This window comes from Sciurus vulgaris (genome assembly GCF_902686455.1).
Source record: "Sciurus vulgaris genome assembly, chromosome: 9".
Lineage (NCBI taxonomy): Eukaryota > Metazoa > Chordata > Mammalia > Rodentia > Sciuridae > Sciurus > Sciurus vulgaris.
Window position 1 is genome coordinate 139,223,919 of NC_136469.1, and position 11,494 is coordinate 139,235,412.

General features: G+C 46.4%; 1 pseudogene across 1 annotated transcript; it reads left to right on the plus strand.

The window, feature by feature from the left end:
- The first annotated feature begins 415 nt into the window (after positions 1-415).
- Positions 416-838, plus strand: LOC306669846 (cytochrome c oxidase subunit 5B, mitochondrial-like; annotated as a pseudogene). The gene has a single exon. The product of its transcript is annotated as a cytochrome c oxidase subunit 5B, mitochondrial-like (transcript).
- Positions 839-11,494: the final 10,656 nt, after the last annotated feature.

The window sequence follows — 11,494 nt, forward strand, 5'->3', positions numbered from 1 at the left end:
TATTCCTATATGCACCTAACATTTTCCTTTAATTGGATTAAATTTGCTATATGTTTGCCTTTTCACATAAAAACTCAGCTCATCAGGTTATTTTTTAATTCTATGAATTATTAACTCCTTAATATATTTTGCTATTTTGTTTTCTTTCTACCACTTGACTTGGGATTTTATTTGTTGCTGTTATGTTGTGATGCTTTTTGATATGTTTTCCTTTAACTATTTTCGATCGATGCGTCTTATATTTGTAAATCATCGACTGGTGCTGAAGAATAATTCATTTTTAGGCCCTTAGGCATTCGAGATTGGAAAAGACATAAAGCAAGTGAGGGGGACTTGTGCGAGTTGATAATCATGGGATCCCTCTCTCATATCCTTGTAGGTGAAGGTCTAAAGTGTGCTGCCGGAAGCGGACCTGATGCCTTCAAGGTTACTTCCAGGAGCAGGAGCGCTGGTCCACCAGGCCTTGAGGGCCTGTGGTCCCAAAGGAGTGGCCACCGTGTGCTCCATGGCTTCTCAAGGTGGTATTCCTACTGACGGTGAGCAGGCCACTGGGCTGGAGAGGGAGGTCACGACAGCTGCAAGGAAGGGACAGGACCCATGCAGTACACTTCCCCCACAGCGGCTTCAGGCACAAGGAAGTCCCTACCTTAGTCCCACCCATCACTAACAAGCGCACCGTGGGTTGCACCTGCGAAGGGGACAGCAGTGCTGTCATCTGGTTCTGCTGCACAAGGGTGAGACTCAGGGACTCCCAAACCGTGGAGCCCACTGCAAGCTGGTTCCCCAACCCGTTGCCCGCGGAGCCCCTGCGCTCACTTGCTCAGCGTGTGTGCCATGAAGTTCCTTCTTTTCCAATGAAGTCCAGCCATTGCAGTGGCTCCTATCATTAAAAAAAAAAAAAAAAAAGTCCAGAGTGTGTTTTGACAGTAGGTACTGAGACCTGGAGGCTCTGCTGGGTTCTGGAAGGCCTAGCTTTGGCATCGAGCACTGGGGCTGGGTTCTAATTCTGCTCCACTGTGCAAGCGAATGACTTTGCACAAGGAGTCCTGACCACCTCAGCTTACTTGCTCCCTCAGTGAAACCGAGGTTTTAAGACCGTAAGTAGGAAATGGAAACGTGGTCCATGAACTTGGACGCAAAGCTCCACTTTCTCAAATCAGTTTCAATGCCTGCTCCCCAGCCTGGTGGGAATTCAGTCCCAGTCTGTTGGGCCTTGCCATCTGCCATGTGTCCAGAGCTCTGGGGGTTTAATGGCACTTAGAGAAGGAGGCGGGCCTTGACCTTCAGGACATCCTGGGGCCATGGAAACCTCCCTCTCCACTGCTGCGCCCCTGAAGGCTGCGCTTTGCTGCTGCCCAGTTCTGCTGGTGCTTGGCTGAGGGACATGCTCAATGGCAGCTGCGCTGACCACTTTAATGGAAGGACCAGAATTGTCCCCACACAGGGCAGCAGCCCCCTCCTCTCCAGACTCACAGGGCCTCCCTCAATTCCTTCCCTCCCCGTCCCTCCTTGCATGCAGAGCTTCATGTTTTCTTCCCCCTTCTTGTTCATGGGGAGGTCGTCCACGAAGCCTAGAACTTTTCAAAGGACGAAAGTGACATCGTGGTCTCAGAAAGTCTATTTTGGTGCCAGAAAGAAATTCTTTGAGGAAGGAATTGCTGATGATCTTTCCATGGTTTGAATCAGGGTCAGGAGAGATGTAGAAAGAAGAAATATTCACGAAAATAGTTTTCATCATTTATCTTGAAACACATAGAAAGGATTTACCCCTCAAAAGTGTCTGAAGAATCCTTTCCTCTCTTTTAAAATTGTGTTAACTTTGTAATGGATCTACATTCTCCATTGGAATATTATAATGTCGTGAAGATGAGCATAGTAATGGTCCACACAGCAATGTGAATGGAGCCACCGCTGCTGAGCTAGACGTAATAAATGTTTGAAGCAGAGAAGTGCATATTTTGTGTCTTTTTTTACAATAAAATGGTTGAGTTATTGCTTAATCACACACAATAAAAACAGATGACTGAGAGTTTTTCCAAATTCCTACCTCAACCCACCTTTCCAAATATCTCTCCCTATGTCCTTTGTATTTTCTGGTTTTTACTGTGGAAGTGTAATGTAAGAACTAACGTCAATGTTTCAGTGACTAACCGTAACTCATATCTACTTCTTACTCATCATGAGTGCTGGGTTCTGTTTTTCGACATGGGTTAGTTGTGGATGGTCTGACCTCTCTTCTCATCCCAACTCAAAAGGAGGGCGTCAGCAAGGTGGAGGAGGAGAGAGGAAGCTGCACTGGGGCAACTTCCAGCAACTCTCTGAGCATCTGCTTTATAAGAGGACACGTCAGTATTTCCTCCAATTCATTGGCCAAAATCATGTCCTGGGATGAAGCCCAACAACCATCTGGCAGAGAAAACATACTCCCCCGTGGAGGCAGGAAGGGGAAGTGGCTATTCAGGGTGCAATAAACAACAAAGTATCCGGCAATCTACACTTTTGATCACAAATTCCACTTTGCTTCCCTCCACTGACAAATACCCAACAGTCTTATCTAGAGCTGCTGGCAGCTCAAGGTCTGTCTCCTGATATGCAAGTAGATCTGTAAGGTGGCTCTTCTTATACAGAGACCTTTAGACTAAAAGGGCAACCTAGCTAAAATAGACTGGGTGGACCAGGACAGGATAACACACTCCTTCATTAGGTGTGTGGGGGTCGGGGGGGGATGGGCAGGACAGAGCAGTGGCCGGCTGCAACAATCTGAAGCTCTCCTGGGCAGCAGAGGGGCAGTCCATATCTGATGGCCAGGAAAGGGATTTGATTAGCTGCCATCCCCTCTGCCTGAAATCCTTCCTGGGTACATTATTTATTTATTTTTTATTGTAAACAAATGGCATACATGTTGTTTCTCTGTTTGTACATGGCATAAAGGCATACCATTTTGTAAACATAAATTTACTAGGGTAAGTTGTTTAATTCATTCTGTTATTTTTTCCCTTCCCCCCACCCCTCCCACCCCTCTTTTCCCTCTATACAGTCTTTCCTCCATTCTTGCCCCCCTCCCTAACCCTAACTGTAACCCTAACACTAACCCCTCCCACCCACCCATTATGTGTCATCATCCACTATCAGCGATATTATTCGTCCTTGTTTTTTGAGATTGGCTTATCTCACTTAGCATGATATTCTCTGATTTCATCCATTTGCCTGCAAATGCCATAATTTTATCATTCTTTATAGCTGAGTAATATTCCCATTGTATATATTATACCACAGTTTCTTTATTGATTCATCAATTGAAGGGCATCTAGGTTGGTTTCCACAGTCTGGCTATGGTGAATTGAGCAGCTATGAACATTGATGTGGCTGTATCTCTGTAGTATGATGATTTTAAGTCCTTTGGGTATAGGCCAAGGAGTGGGATAGCTGGTCAAATGGAGGGTCCATTCCAAGTTTTTCTAAGGAATCTCCACACTTGCTTTCCAGAGTGGCTGCACTAATTTGCAGCCCCACCAGCAATGTATGAGGGTACCTTTTTCCCCACATCCTCACCAACACCTATCGTTGCTTGTATTCTTGATAATCGCCATTCTAATTGGGGTGAGATGGAATCTTAGGTGTGGTTTTGATTTGCATTTATCTTATTACTAGAGATGTTGAATATTTTCCATATGTTTGTTGATTGCTTGTAGATCTTCATTATTCTTCTAGCCCCGGAGTTCAAACTTTGAGAAGCCTCTTTCCATAATCTTCTTTTTACAGATCTTAATCAGCAGGTCAAAGTTGTGTACATAAGCCAGGTGTGGTGGTGCACTCCTGTGATCCCAGCAGCTTGGGAGGCTGAGGAAGGAGGATGGCGAGGTCAAAGCCAGCCTCAGTCATGGTGAGGTGCTAAGCAACTCAGTGAGACCCTGTCTCTAAATAATATACAAAATAGGGCTGGGGATGTGGCTCAGAGGTCTAGTGACCCTGAGTTAAATCCCCGGTACTGCCTCCTCCACAAAAAAAAAAAAAATGTTGTGTACGTTGATTGCATGCCACATGTTGCATTGAAATACATGTGCATTGTGGAACAGTGAATTGAGCTAATGGCCCCATGATTTCCCTCACACCTTTATCATCATTTTGTGATGAGAACACTTAAAACACACCTCTTCAGTGATTTCTAAGAACAACCCACGTGGTTACTAGCTTGATTCTCCATGTTGGGGGATAATTGACTAAGTGGACTCAGTGAATTATGCACGCTTGGGCAACATCTGCCCCACCACCTCCCCACCGCCTCCCCACCCCAGGCCCTGGTGACCACCGTTCTCCTCTCTACTTCTGTGAGTCCACATGTGGTGGATCTTGCAGCGTCTGTCTCTCTAGCTGATTCATTTCACTTAAGACAGTGCCTTCCAAGTTCATCCATGTGGTTGCAAGCGATGGAGCGTCCTTCTGTACTGACCCGAAGAGCAGTCCATCCTGAGTAGGTAGCACAGTTTATCCATTCTTCTGCAGTGCTATGTGGGCTGGTTCCACAGTTTGACTCTTAGGAACAATGCTGCAAGGGACACAGGAGAGCAGACAGCCCTTCGTATACTGATTTCATCTTGTGGCTGGGACTGGGATTGCCAGATCACAGGGTAATTTTCCTCTTTAATTTTTTGAGGACCTTCCACCTTATTTTCCTGATGGCTGTACCAGTTTACAACGGTGTACAAGTTCTCCGTGTCCTTGCTAATACTCGTTAATGGTTTTCTCTTTTGCAAAATAACCACTTCTAGTGTGAGGTTTAGACCACACCTAAGAGAACATTGGAGATGACGCTCTTCTTGCATCAGGCTCAGCTTTCTTGCTCTGCTTCTTCAGCATGGACCTCCTCCAGCAGGCCTCTCAGCGAGCTGACCTGGAATTGGGGGTGCCTTAGGTAGTCCTTTTCCACACTGGGGAGCCAATAGTATATGCATTTTCTAGCCACACAATGTAGCAATGAAAATACTGCTCAAAACTATTTGAAGATGTGAGGATATGTTCACAACTTTTTCTCTGAGAGATAAAAAATCAGGTTACACAATGAAATACGCTCTGATTATAAATCGCTGACTCTGCTGTTGAAATGAGGGCTGATTTTTATTTTCTCATGTATGTATCTGCTTTTTTTCCCAACTTACATATAAAGTTATGTAATTATTCTGACAGAGAGTAATTCTAAGGAGTCCTTTCAAGAATGCTACAGGTATAGAAGGATCCAGAAGTCAGGAGCTATTTGAAACACCTGGGTGCATCTAGTGGCTGGTCTGTAATTCCCTCTTTAATTGTTGAACACGTATAGATTTAAAACCATTATCTTATGGTGTCCTTCTAAATGTACCTGATAAGTGCATCAGGAATGCCACTCTCTAGCCCAACACTGATTTCAGGTGAAAAAGTAATTGGACCATGTCACGTGATTCAAATTGAGGCCACCACTGTCAAAGCAGCACTGAGAACAGAGGCCCATCCCCCACAGGAGAGCACTGATTCCGCCTCGTTAAACATAAGACGCGAATTCCCAGGTGGCTAAACTGGCTTCTGCACCCTCCAGGACAGCCGGCCAGGCAGCCTGGCAAGTGACACTCAGCACACGGCACCCCAGGCTGGCTTGGCTGGGAGCCACCAGAGCTCCTTTGAAAGGCCTGGGAAGCATCTGTCTGCACACAGCTGAGCTTCCTCTACACATTTCAGCAGCCGCAGTGGGTGGGCTGGCCTCCTCTGCCTGCGAAAGGCTTCGGTTGGCAATGTTTTGGGAATTCCCAAGGGCCAGGCCATTGCAGTTCTTTACTGGATTGTGTCTCTTTCAAATCTCTATGTTCGGCTGGTCCTGATCGGCCCAGGAAAGAGGGTCACATGAGAGTAGGTCCCCTTCATTCCCCCACTGGCACTGAGGTGCAGCCAACACATTCCCACTAAACAGAGCCTCTTCAGGAGCCAGGGAATGTCGACTTTTCCAGAGTGGGAGCCTGGGATTTCCGTAAAAGAGCTTCAACTTGCCGAGCTTAAATTCAGAACTGATTGATTTGATACAGCAAGCCCCCTGTAGGCAAGTACACAGTGTTATCTTCCCTAGGTCAGGAGCCTCCTGGGTAACAGGGCTGATATCGGACCCAGAATCAGCTAGACCCTCCCAGAAATCGAAGGCCTTCTGAATTGGAGCAGCTCCCTGAGCAGTGTAGAAGTGGCCTCCCAGAACACAGGAGTGCATGCTCCCTGCAAAAGCTCTTCCCAGGAAGAACAGGAGAGGGAGGCGGGTGGAGACCTCAGGCTACCCCAGCAAGGGCAGGCCCTAACTGAGCGTCACTAGGGGAAAGGGACCAAAGTCAGTCAGCAGGCAAGCCAGCTGTAAGGGGAGAAAGAAGGGGCCCAGGGGGACTGGGCCTGCCCTACTACTTCCCCCGGAAAACTCACCGGTGAGCTCTTGTTATTCCTGCTCACCAGGGAGGAAGAAGACAGGGATGAGAGCAGAGAGGAGGAGCGAGCCTGGTGATCCGGGGCCATGAATCACGAACTCGTGGGACGGGGGAAAGGAGGCGCCCCCCGGCCCCAGCACCAAGGATGGCCAACATTTCCGTAGTGAAAACTCAGAGAGCTGAGGGTCAGTCAGCCACGAGCCTCATCCACGCTCGGGCCTCGGTCTTCTCCTCTGCTCTTTGCTCCCATACTTGCGGAGTATTTCTCTTAAGACAGACACTGGTACTAACAGAACTGGGGCAAAAAGATGGAGACAGCCTGGCCCTTCGACACGGGCGTGAGGAGAGATGGCCATGCGTGAGTGCTGAGCTTCTAGGACCCTTTAGCCTTCTGCGACACCCAAGCTTTGCACAGCAGCCATCGGAGTCAGATCCCGTCAAGGAAGGCACGCAGGGGCTCCCGAGACTGCTGCAGAGAAGCTCTCGGCTGGTCTGGGAAACAGCAGCCTTGCCCTCAAACACGGACCTCTCCATGTGGTTGAGCCAGGGTGGAAGCTGTTCACAAAACTACGAAAAATCCAGACAAAGAGAAGGGTCCTGGAGCTTGGGGGACAGGATCAAGAAGCAAGGGATCATATTGATTAGAACCAATGTTTCTGAGAGGTCCATGGTCTACACTGGGAACTCTTAGCATTCCGGTTGCTGAATGAGTTAATATAGAGAAGAGAGTCATCACAGTTATTTGTTGAAAATACTTCAAGGCCTCTCTCTGATCTCAAAGTCTAGCTCAGGTGGCTTTATAAGGACGGGTGATGGCTGGCCTACATAGCTCCATGGTAGAGCCAGTGCTCAGCATGCTACATCTGCTAGGTGCCCAGAGCCACAGAAAGAACAGGAAGAGTCTCAGCCCTCCTCTGCTTGGAGTGCTGTCCCTTGAAATCTGTGACACAACTGGACCGAATCCCTTTCCCTTCCCTGGACAGGCCACATGTTTTCAGTGCTCTGTGTGCCGAAACCTTCTTTGTCCTGGAGTCCTTCCCAAGCCTCTCTTGACCCCACCCTCTTCCAGAATGTTGCTTCCCTTCAGACTCCAGGAATTGCCTAGAGGTCCCGTGACCCTCCTGGGAATGCCCCAGCTAATGTCCCTCCAGGCTCCCTCCATCCTGACCAGGCCTCCCTGGGCACCTGCTTCCCTCCCTATCACTCACTCACGAGTGCTGCATGCAGGCATGGGACACAGGTGTCCTCCCCATGGCTGCACCTTGGAGCTTTGAGTAGAGGAATGAGTGGATTCGTAATGCAGAGTTTTCTCATCTTCATTTTAAGAATTTTATTCAACCCTTAATGTCAGGCTGGAATTGAGAGGGTACTAAGAAGCATCGTGACCCCATGTCAGGAAAGCAGACCAGAACCAGAGAGGACTAAGTGGCTGATCTGGGTTCACTGTGGATGGAGAGATGAGGCAAGAATTGCAACATTCTCTTTTCAGATTCCTAGTTGTGCATGGTACTCATCTTTTGAGATAGTGAGAATAAAAAAGTTGATGTTCAATTGTCTCATGATCATCTTGCCAGCGTGTGAAGACCGAAGTCACTCAGATGCTAACTCCTTTACAACACTTCACTTGAATGCAATTACCTCATTTAAAGATGAGTGCATTTCCAGGGTCAGTGTTGCACCGCCTGTAATCCCAGGACTTAGGAGGCTGGGGGAGAGGTGGGCGGATCAGAAGTTCAAGGACCGTGTCAGCAATTTAGCAAGACCCTGTCTCAAAATAAAAGAAAAAAAAAAAATAAGACAACTGGGATGTGGCTCAGAGGTAGTGCACCCCTGGTTTAATTCCTGGTACCACCACACGCAAAATCTAAGATTGCCGTTACACATGGGGATAGGTGGCATGTGTCATGTGTACTGTATTATACTCGTTAAAACAAATGAATTGAGTTTTTCAGCACGTAAAATCCTGAATCTCCTTAGAAGCTCAGATTTCTTCAATTGACTCTCATTCTTCGAGACATCACATGGTGCGCTCCCTGACACAGAAGAACGCATTTCCTAGATTCAGCTAAAAGTTCTTTCTATGGATTTTTAAAATGTTTATTTGTTGGCATATATATAAGATAATAAAACCTTGAAATTCTCACTTGATAATGTAAATGCTATGCCCAAAATTACATTTCAAACTACTATATTAGCCTAAATTCTGTTGCCCTCCTCCTCCTTTTCTAAGGATTGGTTAGGAGTATATACATTATATAAAAGATGGTATGTCCAGGACTCTGAAGGTTGAGGTGGGGGATCACAACTTTGAGGCCAGCCTTAGAAACTTAATGAGGGCCTAAGCAACTTAGCGAGACTCTCTTTCAAAATAAAAATAAATAAACAAATACAAAAGTTTGGAATGTAGCTCAGGGGTAAAGTATCCCTGGGTTCAATTTCCCAGTTCCAAATTAAATTTAAAAAAAAAAAAAGAGGATATGTTTACGTCCCATGCCAGATATTTAAGAGACCCAATTTTATTCAGACCCTACAGATTTCCCTGCCTGGTAAGGATATCATCATCATGGTAGAGAAAATAAAATAAAATTTAAGAGGTGAAACTTGCCAGGTTTATGGGCAGTATTTGGCAGCACTGGAGTTCAAATTCAAATTTTCTGACACCCAACTCTGTGAATTTTCATCTCCTTTCTAGAATTAAGCATGAAACTTGCTTGTATTTTATCCATGCTCCGTGACATCTTTAGGTGCTTAGGTCTACGGGAGAAAATTACTAGGGAATATCTGGAATGAGGTTCAACTCACAGATCTGGCCTGTCCCAACTCATTGACCTTGGAAGAATTAACTACTCCTCAGGTGCCATGAAGCTACCAGACGAGACATACGGCTGGGTCTGAACTGGGAGACTCCTGGATTCTCAGCTGTTTCTCTTGTTATCCAGTCACACAGCCCTAGCTTTCCACATTGATGTCTATAAAAGTAGAAGCATGGAAACCAGTGATATCCAAACTTGCGGCTACAGAATTCCATCACACCAAGTAACACATCTTTACTTATTTTTATGATTATTATTAACTGGGTTTCTTACTACTGAGCTTACATTTTTACATCCTTTTGTGTATCTCTTCTATCCATTCCCAAGTCCCCAGTTAATGAAGAGTTGGGTCTTTTTCCATTTCTGAGTAAAGACAGGCATGTGCCGAACCTGTGTATGAGCTCTCAATACACTGTACCTCACTGCACTTCCGAAAAATGTACTTACTTAAATCCTGTTTCTGAACTCAGACACATGCAGATGCATCTTTCTCAGGCAGCAGGAGGGTGTTGTTCATGGTCAATCCCTTCTGTAGCTGTCACCATGCTGGCCTGCATGAAACAGAGCAGTGACAGGAGTACAGAATTGAGCCCTTTGTTCTCACGTTTTCAGTTAAAGGGGAAAGCACCACCAGGCCATCCTTTTTGAATTATAGATCTTTTCCTGGCTTATTTTCTTGCAATAAGTATTGATGTTAGAGATGGAGACAGACAGAATGACCACCAGCAGCTGAGGGCCAATGAGGAAACGTTCCCCTATGCATTTGTAGCTTACAGAGGTCATCGAGGTTTTGTGTCTGGTCCTCAGCATCTAAAGATTGGAAACATTTCTCTATGTGATTATGTGATTAAACTCAAGAAGACTGGCATTTTCTCATTGAATTTGGGGGTTTTGTGATTACTGGTGCTGTTTACACAGGCATTGTTGCCTGGATGTGCTAAGGATCCTCACAGGTGGTGCGTGTACATTGGTTAGCCAGTTATAGTCTTTGAGATCAAGAAGTTTATAGGCTTATAAGAAAGAGATGGACCACAGAAGGCAGAAACCAAATAGGAAGTATTGAAGGCTAGGAGACTACTTGTCCCAGGACAACTGAAGGGAGGTGGGTATCCCAGTGTGCTGCCTCCATAATTGCCTGGAGACGAACCCACAGAGGCTGTCAGGAGTTCCATGGCTGCTGGAGCCGGGGGCACACACCCAAAGTGTCAAATGAGATTTAGAAAGCTTGAAGATCTGAAATTCCCCTGAAACATGGCAAAGTATTTCAAACACGTTGCAACAGTGAGGTCTTCAAGTTGGAAAGATCTTTCACGTAATGATCTAGAGGGCCAGCGGAAGACTGACAACAAAGAGAAGACTGGAGCAGGTTTGGTTGTTACTCTGGGGGCCCAGTTGAGCGATGTCCTCCAGCAGCAGATAGGCAGCGATGTGGACAGATAATTATCAAGTAGAGTTAATGAGACAAGTGAATATTTCCTTATCTGCAAAACTGAGAACAAAGCAAGGACAGAGATGATCCAAGCATGGGACTGGAATATATAAAAAGAATATATATGTCATTCAGTAAAACTAAAGGAAAACAAAGGAGGTGCCATTTCCATGGGGCTGTCCCTTCCAAGGTTCTGGCATTTACAAGTTGTCAATCAATCATCCATTTCTACATCCATCCCTCACCTAACGATTTTCTGAGAACCTTATACATTTGGAAAAATATCAGGAAATAAAAAGTTCTTGCCTTCAGAGAGCTTACATTCTAGTGGAGAAGGCCTAAAAAGAGAACAAATAGCATAAAACATGGTACTATAAATTTCAAGGGACATGAAGAAAAAATAAGCATGGAAAGTCAACAAAGGGCACCATGTGGCGGGGCCGGGAGCCACATGGGTGAGCAGTCTGTGAGGGCCAGGCGTGGCCCAAAGCTCTGCTCTTCAAGAAGCCAAGGCCATTGGGCAGCTGGGGTGGTGAGCAGAATGGGGGGCGGAGGCAGCCGGTGGGGAGCGGCGTGGTTTGCTCTGACCTGGAGAAACTACGTAATCCAACTTTGCCCTCCACCAGGAAGTACTCCCCTGCTACCAGAACTCTCCTCTGCCCCGATGCAGAGCTTCTCTTTGGCGACTGTATTGGATACATAGCATGAAGGACTTTTCAGAGGAGACAGCCCTTGGGGGATCACCCTCATGTGTCCCCCCCCCATACGCTGAACAGCAGCATCACACTTGTTGAGACCTAAACTGGGGACAGGCCTTAGGG